The following is a 12,877-nucleotide window of genomic DNA, read 5'->3' as shown; positions in this document are numbered from 1 at the left end:
GAGGAGAGCTGCTTTCTAAATGAAATTGCAAGCCTTTTTCTAACCGCTGCCAACTACAGCATAGTGGCTGATGGAAATCATGTGTTTCTAAGTCACTGGAGCGAGAAGAACTTCTTTGTGTTAAACGCTATTTGCGGTGGAAAAATCTTGTAAATAATTCAACGTGAAGAGGCCTGACGAGACAAACCATGAATGTTATAATTAGGTAGCTTGCAGGATTCTCCAGTTTAGACAAAATACACAGCATCAAAGATGTCTTTGTCAATGATAAATTTGTGTTCAAAGGCGTGGCATTATTAAAAAATTACTTATGTTATGCATCCTGACAACGTAGTTTATAAAATTTTTGTAACACAAAAGTCTTTAGTAATCATAAAAATAGTCAAATATATATACATGAGTAATTTTATCTTAAAGACACAGTTTCCCCTCACCTCCAAATCAGCGACACAATTTTTTTCTCCTATGTCAGGCCCTGGTGAGGTCCATGATGGCTTTAACATTTAAAATACTTTACTCTTGCAGGTATTAAGAGTGATTTTTAAAAATTGTATTGTGTAATTGATTACTGTTGATTAGTAGCCCCCATCAACACGTCAAAATAATGCCTCTTAAGGGAAAACAAAAGGTATGCTTATATTCACAATATGGTCCTCCAGATTGGGTGAAGCCAATAAACAAACCAGTAGGTTGTGAAAGTATGAGGAAGTGTAGTAGTTTCGGCTTGTAATTGCTCTAGTGTTGAGTTCTAGTAATTTTTGAAGTTTATACGCTCCGGTTAATCAACTGACATTTGCTGTATCCAACATGTGTGTATTAAGTGTCCACATATACCTCCAGTGAAGGATAGGAGAGAATTCAAGGTTAGCTTTAGAATCAGCTATGAGATTTGGCTAAGACACTGTGAATCCACAAACAGGTCCTTACCTGTCTTAAATGGGAGTCTCATTCTGTGATGCGCTTTAAACACAGTGAACCTTATCAATGCAAGAGCAGAATGCATTGCTACCCCGTCTGCAACCGAGGGGCTTTTCTGGTTCAGTTCTTCAGCCTGGAAAACCATAAAACTGAGCAGCCAGATAGACAGTAATGACAAGTTGCATCCTGAAAATATAGTGACTAAGGAACCAGAAGGCAGAAAGGATGTATCCTGAGCAGGGCGGGATGGGGGATAAGAAGGAGAGTCACGTTTCTTTTCTTCAGACGCTGTTAGAATTCAATTATTAGCAATAACTCTAGCAGATCTAGCAGATGATGAATGAATAATCTCCAAAGTCCTCAAATGAGCCTTTAAAAAATAGCTTATCCCCTGGATTTCAAAGTTTTTGTTCCAAAATGCCAACAGTATTACGATCTAATAGTATAATTTCAATGCCTTAAAGGATTTAATCTGAAGTTTTATAAAGTCCCATGAGCTCTTAGTAACACCGTAAAACCACCACGTGGAGTTGCCTCACGTGTATTCTTCCTGTGCCTTCTTTGTGCCTCTTTTGATTTAGAGCTCCACTTAGTTTCCCAAGGCTCAGGATTTATAGGCAAGCTTCATGGTTTCCAAGCTTGAGTTTATGTTGGGTGGTTGCAGTGCCCAGCCTGGGAGACTTGCCCTCCTTTTGGTTTGCGTGCCAAACGCCGTTTCTTACTGGGCTGCACCGTGTTGCTCCTTGCTGTGTGTCGTGTGGGTACAGCCAGGACATATTTGCTGCCTGATGCTTGCCCCTGCTCTAGTAACGTTTTATGATTACGGTTAATACCTTTCTTCATTTATTTCTTCGCTTAGGCTAATATGCATAGCATTCACATCAAATATGATCACAAACACAAAAGCCAATTAGGTTTTCCCCAGTATTTTGCGCTGGGGTGGATTTTAATGACCACATAGAGCGTCCACGAGTAGTTGGGAAGGGAGAAAGACTAAACGTGGTGAAGGACACCGGAGAGATTACGTGGGAAGTCACGGGCTGGGGAGGTTTGTGAAGGACTGTGAAACAGAACCTGTGATCCAGCTGAGGCTGGACACTCGTCTATACTGCTGGGTGCAGTTTAAGTTCACTCTGTTAGCGTCACCTTGCTCCTTTCAGTCTGCTGTGATGTAGCCATTTATAATCTATGTGTGCAAATACTTACAGCAAATCCCAGGAGGCCTGTAGAAAAAGAGCTTATAAAACATTTTAGTGTTTTATCATTTGAAAAGCGATCATTTGCATGCATCAATGAAACTTTCTGCTATTCTAGCAAATAGTGAAAATGTTTTTAGTGTCTCAGGAACATCATAAATTGCGATTGTTCACATCTTACAACCACTGATACATCATACCACTGATCACAAAGATTTATAAGTGGCACAAATGAGGGGCTTTAAAAAAAGATGATTGCTGTAAGCTGAATTATGTTCTTGGAGAACAAAAATGTTGGTTATATTAGAAATTAGAAGATTAAGTATTAATTGGAGAATATAGCTAATGAATATGTCAAGTTTGCTGTAGCCTACTTTGGTTTATTTTTATTTGTATTGTTTGCTTTCCTAATCTGTTTTCCCCATGCTAAGCCTACCAATAGTCTTCAGTGGAAAAAAGCAGAATATATTATTTGACCCTTCTGGATACCATGTAAGAGTGGGGAATGTACTGATAAATTTGGGCTGAGTGTGGAATAATGATACAACTTTTCTTTTTTCTTTTTTTTGGGGGGGAATTTTATCTTATTTTTTTGGGGGGGTCACATATTTTAAAATAAACTTTTTAATTAGGAACAATTTTAGGTTTACAGAGAAGTTGCAGAGATAGTAAAGAGAGTTTCCATTACCCTTCACCCAGCCTCCCTTAAGGTTCCATCATACACAGAATATTATACTAGGAGATTAACACTGGTGCACGACTATTAACCAAACTGCAGACTTGATATACATTTCACCAGTTTTCCCACTAAGATTCTTTTACTGTTCCAAGAACCAATACATGGTCCACATTGCCTTCAGCATCACTGATTTTAAACCAGTACTTGTAATATAAATTGATCTTTTCTTAAAGACTCATGTTTCGATATTATAAACATCAGTTATACTATACCATAATTTACTGATTCATTCAGGGTTTGCTAAAATGAGTTGCACTCTTTGAATCTCATACCCACAGGCCCCAGTCAGCTATACATTTGAGTACGTTCTCATGTTCATGGTGTTTGGAGCGGTGAGACAACTTTTCTTAGCGGATGTTAGAGGTATGGCGGCATCATTGCACATTTACTTATTTTGAAACTTGCTAATACTAACATGTTTGCATTTAGATGTAAGCTTGCTACTGCTAATACAAATATGTATTATATACAACACAAAGAACAAATATGTAATGTTCTAAAATCTGTGTCTTGTGTGCGAATGAAAATCAAATAGCTTATTTCAGAAAAATTTAAATCCCTTTTTTACATAATATGAGAGGGTCTTTAAGTGAATTGTAAAAGAGAATGAGAAATCACCTGGGAATTAAATAGACCTTAGTATAATTTCATGCCAGCCTCTTTGTAATTTATAACAATACATCTTATGGGAGAAATCCAACACCGAGCAGAGCCTTGTGCTGCTGCCTATGGTCTGTACCTCCCTGCAATTGTAACAGAAAGTGGGGTCCGGCTGCTCACCACTCAAAAGCCAATAAAGAGGGAAGGTTGATGGAAAAGAAAGTTTGCTTTACTTTGGATGCCTGCAACCTGGGTCGGGGGGCGGGGGGAGGGAGGACGCCTGTCCAAAGGCTGACTCCCCCCTCCTGCTCCAAACAGGGGGCAAGAGCTTTTATAAGCTGAAGGAGGGAGCTACATGCAGAAACAGCTCAGTCAGCTCTGACGGTCATCTCAAAATTGGTCATCGGTGGTCTGATCAGTGTCATCTTGATCTTTAAGTACAGTTCATCTTCAGTTCCACGGTCGGTTTGTTCCCATTTCCTTGAGGCCAATTCTCGGAATTGTGGCAGCTTATGTCATGGCTACCCCTGGTCATCATGTAGTTAACTTCTTCCACCTGGTGAGGGTCTCAGTATCTATAAGACAGCTCACAGGATAGGGTTCAGAATATTATCTATAGCCCTTGAGGAGGAACTAAAAGTCCTTAACTGTGCTTAATGGCTAAACTATTATTATTTAGTCTTGTTGGACTATTTTCCTTTATTTCTGCAGTTTCTCATGTCTCTGATGAAACTTATTCTTTGGCTAAAGTTTTTCCACAAGCAAAAGGCAGGCAGAGGACATGGTGGGGCAAGGGCCATAGGGTCCTGCTACCGTTTCACAATGATGTCCTCGTGGTTCTACTGGGACAGAATCCACAGCATACAGTCCCTGCAACAGGAGAACATTTATAGTCAGCCTTGGCATTACAGTATGGAATCTGCAGCCTCTTAATATAAATCCCAAGGTGGTTAATAGGATTGTATAGACTGGGACAAACTTTTGTCAAGTTGTGAAGCCCTCAGATTGTGTCTTTGCCCAAAGACCCTTTCCTCTACCTCATCGCCCCCTTCAGTCATATCCTTGACTCTCAGCAGACTGAACTGCTCAGAGCTTAAGATGAGACCCCTTGGAGGAATACTTGAATTTAGATAGAGTTCTAGACTTAAAGAGACCCTTGCCTGCTATGCTTCACTTCAAAAGACTATTCCTTTGCCCTTCAAGAAGCACAACCAGAATTTTCACCGAAGCATTTTTGCAATGGGCGGGGGCGTTGCCCACGGGTGTCACAGGATACACAGGATATCGGTTTTAACCACGTGTTAAAAGGGGAACTTTGCATCTCACACACGAGATCATAGAAACTGCAGATTCATACCCATCCTGGCCTATTTCAATAGAATTATTATTAATACTCTTTTGTTATAAAATGAAAAATCCAGGAATGCCAAAACCAGATGGCACCCCAGGACAATAGTTGTAAACCTGGCATCTTCTGGCCTGATCAATCACTCTATCTGGCCACATTATTTAGGCTCCAACCAGTTCACTAAAGGCTCTGCTAACATGAACATCTTTATACATAATCGTGACACTAGCCATAGGTACTGAGCCTACTCTGTAGCAAAATGTCCATGGGAAGAATCAGAGTTCTAAATTAGGATGCTAAGGCCCACCCCAGATCCACACGCCCATCTCAAGTCCTACTTCCAGCCCTGCTCTGCTGAAGATTCTAGTTTTCCCACCTTTACTATCTACTTGCCCAGCTCAAGCCACCTAGTGGTGGCTCTTATTATCTGGGGACCATAGCAATGGGAGTGTGAGTAACTCTTGTCTCTGGAGATCCTGCCTGGCTGACTCCCTCCGCCCTGAGATGCTCCTTATGCCCAGCTGCCTGCCTGGCCACACCTTTTCTTGACCAGTACGATGCCTGGGAGATAGCAGGGCAATCAAGGAAAGAGGAACACTTGGAGCCCACAGACAGGTTCAAACTCTGGATCTACCATTTACTAGCTGGGTAAATTTGGCTGAGTCAATTAGTGTTTCTGGGACATGTTTTCTCATCTGTGAAATGGGTACACAATACCTTCCATGTGAAGCTGTTGTGAGAAACAATAGAAACAGACAACACGAAAATGCCCAGGACAAAGGAATGCTCAGCCAGGGTCACTTCCTTCCCCTACCTTGTTACAGGTCAAGTCACGTAAGGAGGAGAGAGGCAGGCTGCTTCCACCTGGAGTGAGGACCCTCCTTTAAGAGGTGGCCCTGATGATCAGTGGGTGTGGTCCTTCTACTTCTCCCCACAGAGCATTAAGCCCAGCTTTATCTCCGTCAGGACCATTCTCTCCTTGTTTTCAATTTAAAAGAGCACTGATTTCTTGAGGTTCCTTTTGTTTTTATTGTTTTGATGTGAGTGTGTTTGTAAGTCAATTCCAAACCAAAGCTTTCCAACAGTTTCTCTCTGCATGGTGTGTCGTAAATATCTTAAGTATATACACTAATATCCATTTAATGCTGGTGTCTGATGCTGATTTTCACACCATAAGTTGTCGAATGATATTGCTTTCCCTTTGTGCTTGTGCAGACTAGTGAGGCAGATTATTTCATCACAAACCGGTGACTGTCTATGCGAGATGACAAAACGGAGAGGTAAAATGAACAACAGATACGGGGTTGCAATCAAAGTTATTACTTTGATTTAATTAAAAATCTTAATTTGTTAGAATAATGGCTCTTATCCCTGGCTGTACATTAGAATCATTTGGGAAGCTTTTAAAAATATTGATGCTAGGGGCCCACTGTAGTCTAATAAAGTCAAAACATCTGTTAAAGCAGCCAAGGTCGAGAACCACTACTTTAAAGTACAAACAAGTGTGGACTATGAAAGCCACTCACCACTAAAATAATTGGGAAACATATTTGTGTTTCAAACATCTTTGAGCAATTGTATAACTAAAGAGAGTTGAGATGGTAAAAATGACGTTTAAGAAAGTAGTATTGGAATTGTGAAATAAAATTCATATTTTATGGCAAGACGAGAAAAATTTAAATGTAGAAATTCTTCTCTGCCCTTTGGCCACCTCTCTCCCCGCACTGTGCATTGTGTGTCTGCATTATGCATCGACCAGACCTCCTCCACTGGTAGGAATACCTGCTCCGTCATAAAGAGCAACATTCTCCTGGCACCAATAAGACAACTCCTTAAAAATAGCGTTCCTTCTTGAGCTTGCGAGGGGTCACATGACCCACCACAATGACTTAGATCTGGATTGTGTAAACTGTCAATAATATGTCATTTGATGTACAGCCCTCTGTCTCAGAAAACTTATAGAACTGTGCTTTCACCTCTAATGGGCGGAACAGTACCCAGAGCTTTCTGAGATGCTCTCTCTGGGTTACAATCCTCAAATTTGGCTCAAATAAAATTTTCCAATTCTTTCTTAGATCGACTAATTAATTTTTCATCAACAGTATGCTTCTCATATTAACAATCTTTTAGACTCTAACTTTCAAAACTTTATTATAAAATACTGTTGCTGAATTCTGTATTCTCCATGAACCCATGAAGCTAAAAGATTATTTTTTAAAATATTTTTGACAGCTTTATTGAGATATATTTTACATACAGTGAAGTTCACATGTTTAAAGTGTAGAATTTGTTAAGTTTTGACATAAGGCTGCAATTATTAAAAATCACCAAATCCTGCCCACTCCATCTACTCTTCCCCCAACAAATATCAATTTGTTTTCTGTTACTATATATAGTTTTGATCTTTGTATAACTAATTAAAATGTTTTAATAGCCTATTCATTTTGGGTTTATAGAAAAAAATTTGCCGAAATCACAGAGTTTCCATATACCACATTTGGCATTGGTGTGGTATATTACTTATAATTGATGAACCAGTATTAATACAATGTTACTAACTAAAGTCCATAGTTTACATTAGGGTTCACTCTTTGAGTTGTACATTCGATGCTTCTGACAGATGCATCTTGTCATGTAGCCATCATCACAGTATCATACAGAAATGCTTCATCTCCTGCCCTGTGTACCACCTGTTCATCCCACCCCCGTGCCCTAAGCCCCTGGAAATCACCGACTGATTCTTCTACTGTCTCTGTAGCTTTGCCTTTTCCAGGATGTCACATAGTTGAAATCTTGCGGTATGTAGCCATCAGATGGGCTTCTTTTGCTTAGTCATAGGCTTTTAAGTTTCCTCTATTTCCTTTCAAGGCTTGATTACTCACTTCTCTTTATATCTCTATCACTGGTAACATCCATTGCACAGATGCACCAGTTGGCTTATCCATTCACATAGTGAAGGACATCTAAGGAAAGCTGCTATAAACCTCGGTGTGCAGGATTCTGCGTGGACATAAGTTTTCCACTTATTTGGGTGAATACCTGGGAGCATGATTGTCGGATCACACGGGAAGACTGCTTGGCTCGGTGAGCAGCTGTCTTCCACACCATCCTGCTTTCCACCAGCAGCGGGAGAGGCTCTGTTGCTTCCCAGCCTCACCGGCACCGGCCGTGTCAGTGTTTTGGATTTTGGGCATTCTGATAAGGGAGTAGTGATATCTCATTGTTGCTTCAATTTAAAATTCCCTAATGGGGCTTCCCTGGTGGCGCAGTGGTTGAGAATCTGCCTGCTAATGCAGGGGACACGGGTTCGGGCCCTGGTCTGGGAAGATCCCACATGCCGCGGAGCAACTGGGCCCGTGAGCCACAACTACTGAGCCTGCGCGTCTGGAGCCCGTGCTCCGCAACAAGAGAGGCCGCGATAGTGAGAGGCCCGCGCACCGCGATGAAGAGTGGCCCCCGCTTGCCGCAACTAGAGGAAGCCCTCGCATAGAAACGAAGACCCAACACAGCCAAAAATAAATAAATAAATAAATAAATAAATAAATAAAATAAAATAAAATAAAATTCCCTAATGATACATGATGAACACCACTTTTTCATACATTCATTCACCATCTGTATGTCTTGTTTGGTGAGGGGTCTCTTCCGATCCTTTGCCTATTTTTTAATTGGGTTGTTTGTTTTCTAGTTGTTGAGTTTTAAGAGTTCTTTGTGTATTTTGAAAACAAGTCTAAAAGATTATTTTTTAAAAAATTAAGGTAATTGAAATTATTGGACTGAGTTATGTATAGGTTTAGAGATTTGTTTTATCTTATTGCAGCGTTTGTGGAGGAATATATATTTTAATTGACTATTTCCCCCGGCTTTGTTGAAGTTTAATTGCCAATTAAAAATTGTATATATTTAAGGTATGAAATTTGATGATTGGTATATGTATACATTGTGACATAATCACTACAATCAAGTTAATCAACATATCATCAGTTCACATAGTTACCCTCTTTTTTTTTCTGGTTGGGAGAAGTGCTATGAAAACATATCATCGGAGTTCCTTATTAGAAATGTGACATGATGCACTATATCAGTATTCTTAGATTTTACTATTTGCTCAGATCACCTGGGGATCTTGTTATCAATGCAGATTATAATCAGTAGGGCAGGGGTGGGTCCCGAGGCTCTGCATTTCTAGTAAAGCTCCTAGGTGGTACCAATGCTGCTCACAAGACACTATGTGATATCCCTTCGTGGATTTTGAAGCTCTGTTTTTACATACATACACGTCGAGGATCCTTGTGTCTTCCTGGTGAATTGACTCCTTTATTATCGTGTGATACTTCTTGGTAATATTCCTTCTCCTGATGTTTCTTTGTTTGATATTAATCTAGCCATTCCAGATTTCTTTTGATTACATTTTCCCATCATTTTATTTTCTTTTCAACCTATCTGTGCCTTTACAATTAAAATGGATTTCTTTTTTTAAATTGAAGTATAGTTGATTCACAACATTGTGTTCATTTCTGCTGTACAGCAAAATGATTCAGTTATACATATACATACATTCTTTTTTTAGTATATTCTTTTCCATTATGGTTTATCATAGGATACTGAATATAGTTCTCTGTGCTATACAGTAGGACCTTGTCGTTTAGCCATGCCATATATAATGGCTTACATCTGCTAACCCAACCTCCCACTTAAAATGGGTTTCTTATATATTTCTGTTCTTTTTAATATAAACAGGTAATGTCTTTTTTAATTGGGGTGTATAGACCATTTATATTTCATGTAACTATTGGTATGACGATTTAAATCTACCATCTTACTAGCTTTCTATTTGTTCCATCTCTTCTTCCTTTTTTTTCCTTTTTCTGTCTACTTTTTTATTGAGTATTGTTTATGACTCCATTTTATCTCCACTATTGGCTTATTAGTTACAACTCATTCATTTTCCTTTCTTTTTGATGGTTGTCCTAGGGTGACCAAGATGGCCTTACCGACCTCTCACCTTGACCCAAGTGTAGACAGGCTAATTCCTGACTACAGGGCCCTGTCTTCCCTTCTCTTGTAATTTCTTTCTCTGAGCCTTTGAGAGGTAAGTCTTTCTCAAGGGCCTGGGAGCCCTCCCTTTTGAATGTGATCCTCAAGAAAGATAGGGCCCTGCCTCCTAGTCTTTGTGGGAGGGTAGAAGCCTAACTTCAATAAGCAACAATTAGCCAACACAGATTGCCTCCTCACATCAATAAAATCTTCCCCTCACGTCCTGCCCTAATTTCCATCATCTCACCCAGTGTGTAAAAATCCTCTCGCCTTTTGTTTCTATAGAGTTGAGTTCAATCTCTCTCCCCCTATTGCAATAGTCTTCTATAAGGTCTTCCTTGCTGTTTTTTAACAATTGTCCAGTGCAATTTTTCTTTCATAAGGGTTTACAGTATACACTCTTTCTTATCACCGTCTACTTTCAAATTACATCACTTCAGGTATCAGAACCTTACAATCCCTCTCACTCATCCTTTCTGCCACAATTGGTATACATTTTACTTTTAAATTTGTTATAAGCCCCATAACTGTAACAATCTTATCTTGGTCAGTTACCTTTGAGAATGATTAAAAGTAAGAAAAAATGTATTTATCTGACTTTTTTCCCCCATTTTCTTCACTCTTCCTTTCTTTGTGTACATGTGAGTTTGCATCTGCTATCATAGTGCTTTTGCTTGATGAATTTCGAACATTACTTGAAGAATGTTTCTGCTGGCATTTTTCAGCTTATGTTGTCCAGAAAAGTCTTTATTTCACCTAAAATTTTTTGTGGTGTATAGAATTCTGGGTTGTCAGTTTTTTTCTTTAAAATCCTTTTAACATATGGTTAAATTTGAAAACAAAACTGTGATAACCAAATCATCCATTTCCTTTTTCCATTTCTTTCAGGGATGGCAGGCAGGGTGTTTTCTGATAAAATCTGGTACTCTCAGATGTGAAAGGCTGAACATACCTGAGTCAGGGCCTCTTCCAGGGCCTGGAGGACAGGAAGGGCCTCAGACGTATTCTAGGTCAACCACCTTCTACATCACAAAAATGCTTCTGTGAAAATTAGGGGAGCATTTCCTGAGAGATGAAATAATAATCTAGGCCAGTGAAGCATACAAAACAGAGGTCTCTTCAATTCTAGGTCTTTATCTAATACAAGTTATAATTCTATAGTTTCTGGCTTTTTCTCACCGTTAGAATGGGGACAACTTTTTTTGAAACTTTGTACATTTTGTGTGGAAGCAGAATATAGGATTTTTCTTATTTCCTAAAATAAAATCTCATTGTTAATATGCCATCAATCTCTTTATGGCTTTCATGAAGGTCAGAACCTTTATTTAAGCAAAGAGAAAAAATTTACTCTGTAAAAATGCTTAGCTTTCTAGTGATTAGCGACTTGACTTGCATACATAGAAACATTTTACTTAAATCAATTGTATTCATTTCCTATGAGTGCTGTAATAAAGTATTACAAACTTGGTGGCTTAAACAATAGAAATAAATTTTGCTGCAGTTCTGGGAACCAGAAGTCCAAAATCAAGGTGTCAGTAGGTCTCTGTTTCCTCTGGAAGCTCTAGGAGAATCCTTCTTTGCCTCTTCCAGATTCTGGCAGCTGCCAGCATTCCTTGGTTTCTGGCCACCTACCTCCAGTCTCTAGCTCCTTCTTCGTGTCACCTTCTCCTCTGTAGGTATGTCTAGTGTTCCTCTGTCATTCTCTTACAAGGACACTTGTGATGGCATTTAGGACCCACCCAGATAATCTAGGATAATGTCCTCATTTCCAAATTCTAAACTTAATCACATCTGCAAAACCCCCTTTTCCTTATAAAGTAACATTTACACGTTCCAGGTATCTGCATATCTGTTCCTGATATAGCGTGATATCTTTGGGTGGCCATTATTTAGCCTACTACCCCAATGTTATTTTAATTTTACTGTATGCAAACTTTTCTTGAAAAACACTATTTCTGTGGGTTAGTAGGGAATTATGAAGGCATTCCATAGCTGAAAGGAAGGGCTGCATGCAGAGTTCTTTGATTTGGGGTCCTTAATTAATAATAATCATAATAATAAAGCAAATATTTACTGAGTATTTACAATGTGCCAGACCTGAGACAGATTTTGTAAAGCCTTGCTACTGAAAAGATGGTCTGAGGACCATAAGCATTGAAATACCTGGGATCCTGTAGAAATGCATGATCTTGGTCTTGAATTACATCTACTGAATCAGAATCTGCATTTTACCAGGATTCCTACTGATTTGCCTGAACATTAAAGTTTGAGTAAGTTCTTTTTGGTATTAACTTATTCAAACCTCATAAATACTCTATAATGCAGGTATTTTTGTCAGCACCTGTTTTACAAATGAAGAACACAAGGTTGAAGGAGTTTGGGTAACTTGCTCAAAGCCACTTAATTACCAGGAGTGGAGCCTGTAATCTGGATCAGATCTGCCTTTTCCCAGATGTGCCATTAAGCATCTATGATGCTCTGTTTCTTCATACAGCAAACAATGGATGTTGGCTCACTAAGGACACAGGGAAACCTGCTTTCCAGCAGCCCCTGTAAGTCCCAAGAGTTTATAGTATATTCTCAGTTTCTCCAAGCTAGTCATTTACTCAATATCAGCCCTATAGGATGCCCTAAAGACAGCATTTCTAAATAATATTGGCCTAGATAAATACTGTAGATTGCTAAAAGGATCAGTTAGTCAATTGCCTGAATGTTGGCTAATGAAATGAATTTATTTTGCAGAAAATTAAAAAAAAATAAGGCAATTAGAACCAGAACACAAGTATAACCCTTACCATCTGTCTCCTGTTTATTTGCATAGATGAAAAAACTGACAAGTAGATGCTGCATTGCAGGAGAGTAGAGACCTGTTAAGAGTCTATGAAAGGGTTACAGGGGCTTTGTGGCATTTTCTGTCTTCTAATAACTTCACGTCTGCTGATTTAAATTAAGAATTTCTCAGGAAGTGCTACTAGGTGTGATGCTTCTAGGTGACACGAGTTGTCTCTTTACTTTCCTTTATCTGAGCATCAAACATTG

The sequence above is a fragment of the Balaenoptera borealis genome (assembly GCF_965194805.1).
Source record: "Balaenoptera borealis genome assembly, chromosome: 2".
Taxonomy (NCBI): Eukaryota; Metazoa; Chordata; class Mammalia; order Artiodactyla; family Balaenopteridae; genus Balaenoptera; species Balaenoptera borealis.
The sequence above is the reverse complement of the archived record's forward strand: the minus strand, read 5'-3'. Positions refer to the sequence as shown.